Genomic DNA, 11,998 nt, shown 5'->3' on the forward strand with positions numbered 1-11,998 from the left:
GTGTTAGCACACGGGACGGCTGCATCAGAACCTGTGCAATGGAAAAAGGGCTTTATTAAGCCTAATTTAATTTGTTAGCAGAAGGGCTGGTTAAATCAGATCCTCTGTATTCCTAAATGCACTTTACAAGTGAAACCACTCAGGCCTGCAGCCGCTTTGTTGTGGCAGTGTTGTCAATCCTGTCGAGGATTTACTGGAAAATCCGTCAGCGAGAGACCGATACGGCTGATTTCTGTAGTTAATAAAACATACTCCCACATATATTTATGTGATTGTTGTTAGTTTTCTAATACACCACTTAATTAAGCAGCAATATATGAAATGTAGTGTCTTATTGCAGGTATACCAGTTTCATTATCAACTCTTTATTTATTTTTTATATTGCTATAGCGGCTTAGAAAATCACTCCACAAAGAAAAATAGTTCCATCTACATGACCTTCAGTATATCAGGTGCTGCAAGGTGAAAGGTCAAACTGTTCCTCAGCCAATGAAAATGCAAGATTTGAAGCAACTGTGGTATAATTATGATATTTATTATGCATTTTTAATTGCAATTTTTGTGTTATCACATATTATTGTCAATGTAGTATTTATCATTATCATTGTCATTGTCTTTGCTGTTATTAATGATGTGTGTTTTTAATGATTATATATAAAGATGCATGTTATGATGCAATTAATGAAAACTGTATTTTCAAGTATTGTATTGCATATTGTAGTGTATAGTATTGCAAGTTCCCGTCATACATGGACCTACATTATATTTAGGTTTATCATCCAAATAATTCTTGAAATGCAATCTGTGGATTAAAGCATTATATTCCTGCTTTAATCTATAGTTGAACCTCATGTATTGTTAGTTGCGATTTGACCCGAATAAGAGGAGACAGGCAGACAGACAGACACAGAGAGAGAGAGAGAGACAGGCACGCAGACAGACAGTCAGACAGACAGGGCGCTCCAGAGGTGACCGGGGATTCCTGCTCGCTCTCCGCCGGCAGACAGAGCCTCCTCCTCGGCCACTGCTCCTCCTCCCCTCCCCTCCCTCTCTCTCTCTGCCCTGGTTGCGCGCTGGGGGATCCGACGACGTCACACTCGCACACGCACATACACACACGCTCACAGCCTATACACACACACACACACACACACACAAACACACGCGCGCGCGCGCGCGCCCTCTTTCTCCGTCTCTCTCTCTCTCTCCTTCCCCGTCACTCTCTCACTCTCTCGCTCCTCTATGCTGCTATTCTGGGAAGTGGCGCTTGGAATAACCCCCGTGTGCGTATGTGTGTGTGTGTGTGTGTGTGTGTGAGTCTCCTGATTTCACCCTCTCTCTCGCTCTCTCTCTCGCTCCCTCTCTCTCTCTCTCTCTCCCCCTCTCTCTCTCTCTCACACACACACATACACATACACACTCACAACACAGTCAGACACACACATTTACTGTCTGTCTGACTGCAGTAGTGGAGCTCCAGCAGCAGAAATCCGGTCGGAAAGGATTCCTTCCATTTTTACGCGCAACTTTTCCTCCGTCGGCCGCCTCGCCGCGACGTTTCCATCCAGCACAGCCTCGACTTCTTGTGGATTTCTAACCCCACTTCCCGGCTGCTTTTACCGGACAATCACAGAGGTGTCAACCCCCGCCGGAATCGGATCTCCTGTCACCGGGCTGCTTGTTGTCATTTTCGCACCGAGACGGAGACGCGCAGCCGGAGCGCAGAGCGGTAAGCGCACAGAGGAACATATAGGCTGTACATACACACGCACACACACACGCACACATACATACATACACCGGGCATTTTCACAACACATTTCAGTGTGACAGCGGGGTGTTTTCTGCGCCATCGCGGCATTTACGGGCAGTTTTCACGGCATTTGATCTTTTGTTTGGCTTATAAGGGCAAGGCTATGCAGGGGGAATACCCCGGGCACGCATTGCATTGCATGCAGATTACCCGGGTTGCGTAATATCCTGAGGAATTTGCAGTAGCCTGCACGGCCAGGCTGGCTGCAAGCAAGGCCGGGGAGGGAGGGGGGAGGAGGGGGGTGATGCGAGGGAAGGAAGGTGGGTGAGGGTGAGGAGGGGGGGTACTGTGAAACTGGAAGCCCCCAGATAGGTGTGATGGTGTGATTTTCGCGTCCGGAAGGTCGATTTTTTTTTTTTTTTTTTGCGTTTGAGTGTTATGTGCAGCGACCGGCCGGTTCTGTCCGCCCAAGTTCACCTGCAAAAAAAATAAAATAAACCCCACAATGACACCGCTATGATGCTCCTGTGATAGTAATGAGTGTGTGGCGCCCAGTGTTACTGACTTGAGTTTTATACCAGTGACCTTAGCGGACTCTGTGGTATTTTCCTGTGAAGCTGCCAAGGCATCACAGTTTCCTCACCACAGAGCCGCTGTTCCTTGTAGCGCCGCTGTGGTACTTCTGTGAAACGAGCTGGGACCGACTCTCTATCTTGTATGCACATCGTTTGTTTCCTCTCTGTGTATGTATGTATGTATGCATGTATATGTGTGTGTGTTTGAGGGAGAGGGAGAGAGAGAGAGAGAGAGGCAGAGAGAGAGAGAGAGAGAGAGAGATGGTGGGTGGTGCGCTGGCTGGTTCCGGGAATGTTCCATGACGTGTTGCCGTCTAGAGAGGGGCCCCGGCCGGGGAGACTCTGACGGACGGCTCGGCCTTGCTCTCTCTCTCTCTCTCTCTCTCTCTCTCTCTCTCTCTCTCTCTCTCTCTCTCTCTCTCTCTAACAAGCCTCATGACAGTTTTCTTCTGGCAGATATCACTTTCCTCCCCACTTTTTTCCCCTTTATTTCTTTTATTCCTCGGCATTGCATGTGCAGCGCAGAGCTCCTCCGCTGCTGCACACACACACACACACACACACACAGCTGAGATGTTTTCATCTCTGCAAGGAAACTGTGGCCTTCCTGGGTTAGGGTCAGAGGTCAGGGGTCAGGGGTCATGCACAGAGCGCTACAGCGTCTTGCTCAAGGGCACGTCGGCAGGCGCTGAGTGCACGCTGAGGGGAGGTGAACTCAGTTGCTCCTCTGCTGCTCATGTAATGTTGCTGTTGTTGTTTATGCAGAGTGTTTATTGATCTTTCAGACGCCTATATCCCAGGAAAAACAGATAAAGGGCACATCAGGATAGCAGAGGCCATCAAGCATAAACTTCTTCATAAATACATAAAATGAAATAAAGTAAAGTAAAAAAAAAAAAAAATCACTTTTTGAAATACAAAAAATAAAGACAAATGTTAAACAATCAGATAAATACATAATATAAAAATACATGGATGAATGATATATAATGACTGAATAAATGAAATTCAGTGCAGCAGCATCTTGATAAAAAACAACAAATAATGAATAATCATAGATAAAAAAGAAACAAAAAAATATATAAATATACATGGAAAGATAAGAACTAAATAATTTACATGCAGAGCAGCACCACTCAGGCCCAAATACCCTTACATGTTTTTTTTTTTTAATTTTATAATGAGTATTTTGTGATCAGTTTTGTATATTTTCATATAAACACTATACATCATACATATAAGCCTGTAGTTGCACTGGGTTGCTGTCAGTGTGAATGTGTGAAACCTGTTGAACACTCAAGTAAAAGTTTCCCAAAATAAAACTGGAGAAAAATGAAACAACACGATACCGTTACATTTAATTTGATTAAATTCATATTTTTTAGAATTAATTAATTAATTTTTTAGTGTTTTGGGGTTTAAAGTAGAAAATCAGCACAGAGGTTTTCTCTCCGCGTCGTCGTCCTGCTGGGCGATGTGATCCATCACAACGTGAAGAAACTTTGTGTTTTGAACTTGTGAGTTGCGTGTTTGCTTCCCGGCGCTGCGTTCCGATTGGCTCCGCTTCCTGTCAATCAACTGACGGCCACAGGAAGGAGCGGCGGTGTCACGTAATTGGATTTGAAATCGTAAAGTTTTGCAGTTTGAAAACAAAAAAGTTTAAAAAATCTAATTACACACAGCATGCACTGCAGAATGACGAAAATGCAAACTGCAGCCTGGAGCTACAGGCTGGGTTCTGCAATCATGCTAACATGGCAGTAGTGTGTGTGTGTGTGTGTGTGTGTGTGTGTGTGTAGGTGGGTGTGTGTGTGTGTATGTGTGTGTGCATGTGCAGGGAAAGACCGACCTACGTACCATCTGTCCTGCTGCCGCCTCAGATGGCCCTTGTGTGTGCACTGTACTGCGTAGGAGCACACACACACACACACACACACACACACACACACACACACACACACACTACACTGTTACCAGGGAGGATAAGCGTGAGGTGGTGTGCTGCTCTAAACATTCAATTAATTTATTATCGATGCCTCATGGGAACTCTGTGTGTGTGTGTGTGTGCATGTGCATGTGTGTGTGTGTGCATGTGTGTGTGCATGTGTGTGTGTTGCTTGTTGCCATGATTCACACATTGTTGTTTTTTTTATTTATGAATATGACCATGTAACAGTGACAGCACTCCTCTCTCGGCTGAGTCACGCGGTTAAATAATATCTGACTTCATCGTGTTTGATTACAGAGCGAAGGTCCACAGCAGAAAACAACAACAACAACAAACAAACAAAAATATCACCTGAAGCTCACTAATTAACATCTCTGAACATCTAATTTCACCTCATCTCGTCCAAATGGATTCATTTTGTGACTTAAACTGTAAAAATGTACAAATGCAATCGATTTCATGCCGTCAGATGGAAACAAAAATTATGATTTGCATGTCTGCCTCTTTAAATTTCAAAATAAAAGTCCACACGCTCGCTCATGTAGAATCTGCATGGCCGACAGAAAGGTAACATTTTTTTTTTTTTTTTTTTCTTGGCCCAAATTTTGAATTTTTTTTGGTTTATTATTTCATTTTAGATTATCATTCTTCAGTGTTCAGTGTTTTTGTGGCAGAGCCCAGGTGACGAGGGAGAATCTCGACTTTTAAATTTTCATTGTTCGGTTTTTTAAATTCAGTTTTTATGTTGTTTGTTTGGTTGCTTGTTTGGTTGTTTGTTAGCAGGAGAACTCATAATCTGTGTCGGGATTTGGATGGAACTTGGTGGAGGGATTGGTAATGAGTGACGGATCAGCTGATTACGTTTTGGAGTATCTGGGTCAAAGGTCAAGGTCAAGGTCCAAACTGCAGGTCAAAGGTCGAAATTCATACTCTGTGCGATATCTGTGGAGCGAAGCGTCGCAGAGAGGCTGTCGCACCCTCTGGAGTCTGTCTCTCTCTCTGTCTGTCTGTCTGTATCTGTGTCTGTCTGTTTATCCGTGTCTGTCTGTCTGTCTGTCTGTGTCTGTGTCTGTCTGTCTCTCTCTGTATCTGTCTGTCTGTCTTTCTGTCTGTCTGTTTCCATGTCTGTCTGTCTGTCTGTCTCTGTGTCTGTCTGTTTATCTGTTTCTGTCTGTCTGTGTCCGCGTCTGTCTGTCTCTCTTTGTATCTGTCTGTCTGTCTTTCTGTCTCTGTGTCCATCTGTCTTTCTATCTGTCTGTTTCCATGTCTGTCTGTCTGTCTCTCTCTGTAACTGTCTGTCTTTCTGTCTCTGTGTCCATCTGTCTTTCTATCTGTCTGTTTCCATGTCTGTCTGTCTGTCTCTCTCTGTAACTGTCTGTCTTTCTGTCTCTGTGTCCATCTGTCTTTCTATCTGTCTGTTTCCATGTCTGTCTGTCTGTCTCTCTCTGTAACTGTCTGTCTTTCTGTCTCTGTGTCCATCTGTCTTTCTATCTGTCTGTTTCCATGTCTGTCTGTCTGTCTCTCTCTGTAACTGTCTGTCTTTCTGTCTCTGTGTCCATCTGTCTTTCTATCTGTCTGTTTCCATGTCTGTCTGTCTGTCTCTCTCTGTAACTGTCTGTCTTTCTGTCTCTGTGTCCATCTGTCTTTCTATCTGTCTGTTTCCATGTCTGTCTGTCTGTCTCTCTCTGTAACTGTCTGTCTTTCTGTCTCTGTGCCTGTCTGTTTATCTGTGTCTGTCTGTCTGTGTCCGCCTCTGTCTGTCTCTCTCTGTATCTGTCCATCTGTCTTTCTATCTGTCTGTCTCTGTGTCCGCCTGTCTGCCTCTGTATCTGTCTGTCTATCTGTCTGTCTTTCTGTCTGTGTGCAGATGTTTTTTTTTTTTTTTTTTTTTTTTTTTTACATTTGCTGTTAATTAACGAAACACATCGTCATCATCATCACTGGAGAATTTGAAAATAACTGCAGATGTACGGCACGATACACTGGACTCACACACACACACACACACACAGCATTACTGAAGTGTATTTAAATGACACTGATCGGTTATTAATTATTGATCGTGGCATTCCAATATGAGCGTTCATTACACGTCTGAGTCTCTGCTGCGCGGAGGGAAACATCACCGCTCGCTGCCGTTTTGTTTCGTTCGTGTGTCGAACTGAAAACACAAATTTATTCTCAGATTATCTTTTATGAATCTCTTTCCGTTTTCCTGTATTAAAACTGGAAGCCAGTCGACGTGTTTCCAGCAGATTATCAGGCTAATTAACCAAAACGAGTTCATGCGGTTCAAGCAGCCGCTGTGAAACTCTGTTCAAATGAATTATTATATATTTAAATGTGTCTTTTTTTTTATCAGCGTGCTCAGGTCTCGCTTGCAAATGAGATCTCAATCTGAGTGTGACATCCTGATTACGTAACGGTGTAATCATGAAAAAAAAAAAAAAATGAAGCTGAAGCTTGATAAATCATCCGACCCGAGGACATGATTTAAATCCAACAAACATCCATTTTATTCATTTGTTAGCTCATGTAATCTCAGAACTTGAGTTAGGGAATGTGTGCAAGAAAATACGGAGAATGAAGGCACAGATTATGGAAAAATTAGTTTTTCTGGTACAAATTGTGTGGTTTTTTTTTTCTCCTCCTGCAGCCAATAGCAGCACAGAGTCGAGCCTGTAACTGTAATCCCGTTACTTTACAGAGTGAAGTATGACATCACTGACAGAACGTTACCTCGGTAACCGCGTTAGGAGTTTAAAATCCACAGAGAGAGTCCCCTCGCCTCATGCTGCCTTCAGGGGACGCAGGAAATCTCACCATCGCGTGACAGGAATGAGCCAAAACGGCGGCGAACACGACTCGGAAAGTGTGAATTTAATACTTTTTAATATTTAACGTGTCAGCTCTGAAATTTATATTACAGCTCTGCAATATTTACCGACCTGAGGAACACACGCATTTTAATGTGTAATACTAACTAATCACCATTCTAAAGTAAAGGCAATAATAATTATAAATTTTAATAATAAAAAAACAGCAAAATAAGAGGCATAATAAATCAAAATAAATTAAAATAAAATAAAATTAAATTAAATTAAAAATAAAATGAAATTAATAAAAGTAATGAAAGTAATAATAAAATAAAATATTTAAAAGCATAAAAGTAAAATGAAATAAAATATATGATGAGAAAAAAATTTATAATAATAAAAATAAATAATCAAGGAGTAAAATAATGAAACAATACAACAGATTATTAGACCTGCACAGTGAGGAATTCATAATAAGTCATTTAATCAATTACCTTTAAGAAAAGTAATGAGTAATTTGTAGTTAATTCAGTTTTTTTTTTTTTCCCGGTAAAAAGCTCAACGCCGCTGTCGACAAAAGCACCAAAGTCAGAGCGTTGCATTGTGGGATTGCAAACTGCCAAACTGAGCTGAAGTGAGCCACAGTGTACTCCACTGAGTCATACTGCTCTGCACTGCAACTGCACAGTTTAATGTGTGTGTGACTGTGTGTGTGAGTGTGTGTGTGTGTGTGTGTGTGTGTGTGTGTGTGTGTGTGTGTGTGAGATCACCTGAGAGCAGTAGAGGAACCTGAGAGCACTGCGGTGACCGAGGCCCTGACAGCGACAGCTAAATTATTAACACACACACACACACACACACACACACTCACACCTACACACATACACACACACACACACACACACAGGGCCTAATGAGCTGGCAGGGCTGACCGGCTCCTCCAGGTAAATTGTTCCTCCGTGGTTTGACATTTTAGCAGGATGAACATACATGTGCAGCTGGAAGAGAGAGAGAGAGAGAGAGAGAGAGAGAGAGAGAGAGGGAGAGAGAGAGAGAGAGAGAAACACACACTGTAAAAAATATCCACATCAACAAGTCAGCTAGTGTACTCTCACGGTTCAAATCTTGATTTTATTCCAACAAGGTCAATAATCTGCCGGTGGGATTAGATAATCCCGCTGGTTTCCAAGTTGTTTCCTGTATCAGGTGTCATTTTTGTGACTGTAATCTGTCTTATTCTGCTGTTTAAACTGGTTCCCGGAAAAAAACGCCACAACATGTTAAACTGCACCAGAAACCGGTGGGATGAGATAATCCCACCAGATTTTTTTTTTTACTTTGTTCGAAGAAAAACAAGATTTGAACACTGAAGATGAGACTAAAATGACTGAATGTAGATTTTTTTTTTTTTTGCAGGGTAGGAGAGTAGAAACGAGAGAGGGTTTTCCAAATTGTCTGTATCTGACACACATTTGAAGCACTTTGCTCAGTAGTGTGTGTGTGTGTGTGTGTGTGTGTGAGTGAGAGAGAGAGAGAGGTGGAGAGAGAGAGAGAGGGGGGGGGAAAGAGAGGCTCATATTGAAACCTAATCTCACTTGACTCTGAGGGAGGCAGTGGATGCGCTGTCAGGTGGGCTCTGTGCATGTGTGTGTGTGTGTGTGTTTGTGTGTGTGTGAGACCTCTAGTGTTAAACAATTTTCAATGCAGTGGTAATGCATGGGCAGGAAGATGATGGTGAAATCGTGTGTGAGAGAGAGAGAGAGAGAGAGAGCTCGATTGGCCCGCTCTCTCTCTCTCTAGTTTCTAAGAAATCCTCCTTCCTGTGCTCGTCTTGCAGGCTGTTGTTTCTCAGGCGTCGGACAGCTGCTAATCCTCAACACATCTTAACCCCTTAAGCTTTGATTAAACTTCCCCTTAAGTCGCTTCAGAGTCCAAAGACACGTCTCTGTTGTTCCATCACACCGACACTGAGCGCTCAAAGAGAAAATGATCTCCATGTCTCGTGCATCATTTTACACACATTTCCCTGGAATTCAGCAGCTCATGTTTGGGATCTTTGGAAACCTCGGGATCTCAGCTACAATTTAAAATAAAGTTCTGTGGGATTGAGCAAAGTTTGTCCACGCAGCGATGGTGAATAATCCAGGAATAATCCAGCTTCGCTCCAGTTTGAGTTTGATGTCAGAAAACAGCGAGGCCGTTCTTCTCGCTGCATTTTCCAACAATCGCACACGGATAAATCCCTGGCGGAGGAAGACGCTCTGACACCTTTTCTCCCCGCCGCAGGACGTACAGCGCGCACGGACCAGAATGCATTGCAGCCACAAAGACAGGTTGTGTTTTGAGTCAGAAGTGTGACTCTCATGTCGTCTCAGGGTGGAAATACTCCGGCTGCTCTCTCACGATCACACCTAAAACCCACAGGTGACACGCCGAGCAACGTTCAGGCATGGTTTCTGAGGGTTTCGAAAGGCATTCTGGGAAATGTAGTAAATTGATCAGAAGCACAGACACCGTCAGAGCTTGAAAAGGAGGATGCTGTAGAATCAGAAACGGCAGATTTTGCAGACGACTGCATTGTTTTTATTCTTAATTTTCATCTCCTGTGTCTTCTTGACTGTTTTTATCACCAACCACTAAAATTTCTGATCTTTCTGGGCATTTTCTGATCCAGACGTTTGAAAAAATAAAACGTGAATGCACTAATGCCTCTGTAATTCTGCAGCCTAACATGCATCTCTTTAACGGCGCCGGTTTTGAAGCCATCTGTACGAGGCCGTCGACGTTGAACTGTTCACTTTTCCACCGCCAGCGTCTGCCGCCCGGCCCGATGTTATCTGGTGGGACAATGAAAAACAAAGAGATAGCAGCGCTGTAGGTTTAGATTTAGTTATTTGCATATGCACACAGAAGATAAAAAAAAGCACTTCAGTAAAATAAGAGCAGATAAAAAAGAAACACAGCCTCAGTGGGGCGTGGAGGAGGAGGAGGAGGAGGGGGGACAAAGAAACCCCAGAGGGTTTGTAAAAACACCCCGAAGAGAAAAGTGACGAAAGGAGAGGGAACATCAGGATGACAAAGCGGTGACACGCGCCGTCTGAACGTCTGCTTCGTCTCAGAGCCTCGGAGTCGGACTCAGAAATCCACTTGGAAAACAACAAAACCCTCCAGGGAACAATGAAGACGTTTTGTTGAAATTCTGCCTTTTTTTTCCAAAAATTAAACCTGATATCGTCATTTATGTGTCAGGGGTGTCCAATGACCCCCTCCAACTTTGGCATCAGAAAAAAATCCCATTGTAACACATCATATACACATATATATATATATATATATATATATATATTTTTTTTTTTTTTTTTTTGTTAGCATTAGATGCTCTAGAGGGAATTGAACCTGCGACCCTGGCGGTGTTAGTGCCTTGCTCTGCCCAGTAAACTGTGAAAAAACATCCATCTGTAGTTGAGCACTCAGATTATAAATCATAAAGCATAAAATCTGAGATCCCTGACAGAAATTCTGAGAAACGAGTGACAGTATTTTGAAATGAGGCGTCATATAGAAAAGAAATTCTACCTTTACTTTTGAAAAATGTGTTGTTTTTTTTTTTTTTTTGTCTGATGACAGGAGGGTGACCATATGAGTGCGGCTGATATTTGGGACAGGGGAGCCGCGGGGTGGGCGTGGCGTCCTGCGCTGCTCATTACATGCAGGAATTCACATGCAAGTCAAAAACTCAGTGCTAAAATGTATTATTTTTGCTCATGAACGTGAAGTTTGTCGTTTTGCGGCAGTGCTGTACACGAAACAAAACAAAACACAACAAAAAACCCCTGTTTTTTCATGTTTTATTGGGCTATAATTAATCAAAACGGGAGTTCAGTCTAATTTTAAGGACAATTTTAAGGACAGGATTCTGGATTCGGGATGTCCGGTCCGATTTTTTCAGGATGTCCGGTCACACTAGATGGCGGTGATGTCCGTCCCATGATGCAACACTCGCCGTTCGTCCGACACTATAATGGGAGGAAGAGAGGGAAAACAGGTGTGCCTCGGTGCTCAGAGTATATAATGAACGAGGCGTATTTGAAATCATGACATTGTGGCTGTCGTCCTGCACCTCTCCTTAAAAAACACCTTTTTTAACATCTGGATGACGTGTGTGAGCGGCTTTATTAATGCAAAACTTCCTCCTGTGTGTGAAACGGATGGGTTTCCTTGTCATAATAACAACGACCAGATGTGGAGAACGTTTAGGCTTTATTGAATTTTTATTTTTGACTTGTGGCCGCAGTGTGAAGAACAAACATCAGCCTCCTACGTGAGGTCTGATTTCCACCTCACATCGGCTTTTTCCTCTTTTCTGCAACGTCCGCGTCCCTCTGACTGCTGCAGTGTTGCATTGTGGGACAGGAGGCCATGTTTTGTTGCACGTGTTTTTTTTTTTTTCCTCTGTCCTGTTTCCTTGGAGACAGACACGATGTTTGTGCTGAAAGTGGGATGAGATAATCCCGTTTGTTTGTTTCAGAAGCTGATCAACTTGTCTCCACAATTTTCTTGAATCAGGTGTCATTTTCTTCATCCCAGTGGCTGATCTGGATTATTCTGCCTCATTTCAACGCATTTATACAAAATCCTGAAACAAGTCAAAGTGGGATTATCTCATCCCACGGGCAGATTTTTTCATTGGTTTGAAAAAAAAAACAAAAAACAAAAAAACAACAAGATTTGAACGCTGAAGACTAAAATGACTTGTTAACACTGAATTTTTTTTCCAGTGTACATGCAAATGCTGTGTTTTTCATGCTCTCTCTCTCTCTCTCTCTCTCTCGCTCGCTCGCTCTCTCTCAGGTGATGTGATCACTTTGTGGAGCTAAACTGCACGAGAGGACTAAGAGTCACAGCA

At 43.0% G+C, this 11,998-nt stretch overlaps 1 protein-coding gene across 1 annotated transcript in view; it reads left to right on the forward strand.

The window, feature by feature from the left end:
* Window positions 1–1,421: 1,421 nt before the first annotated feature.
* Window positions 1,422–11,998, forward strand: part of hivep2a (HIVEP zinc finger 2a) — a 119,502-nt gene continuing 108,925 nt past the window's right edge. Inside the window, exons 1-2 of the mRNA XM_030047602.1 lie at window positions 1,422–1,729; window positions 11,944–11,998. The exon at window positions 11,944–11,998 is cut by the window's right edge and continues 1 nt beyond it. The gene's annotated coding sequence lies outside the window, so the exon portion shown is untranslated. The remainder of the gene's footprint in view (window positions 1,730–11,943) is intronic.

Source organism: Myripristis murdjan, chromosome 24 (assembly GCF_902150065.1).
Source record: "Myripristis murdjan chromosome 24, fMyrMur1.1, whole genome shotgun sequence".
NCBI classification, from domain to species: Eukaryota; Metazoa; Chordata; class Actinopteri; order Holocentriformes; family Holocentridae; genus Myripristis; species Myripristis murdjan.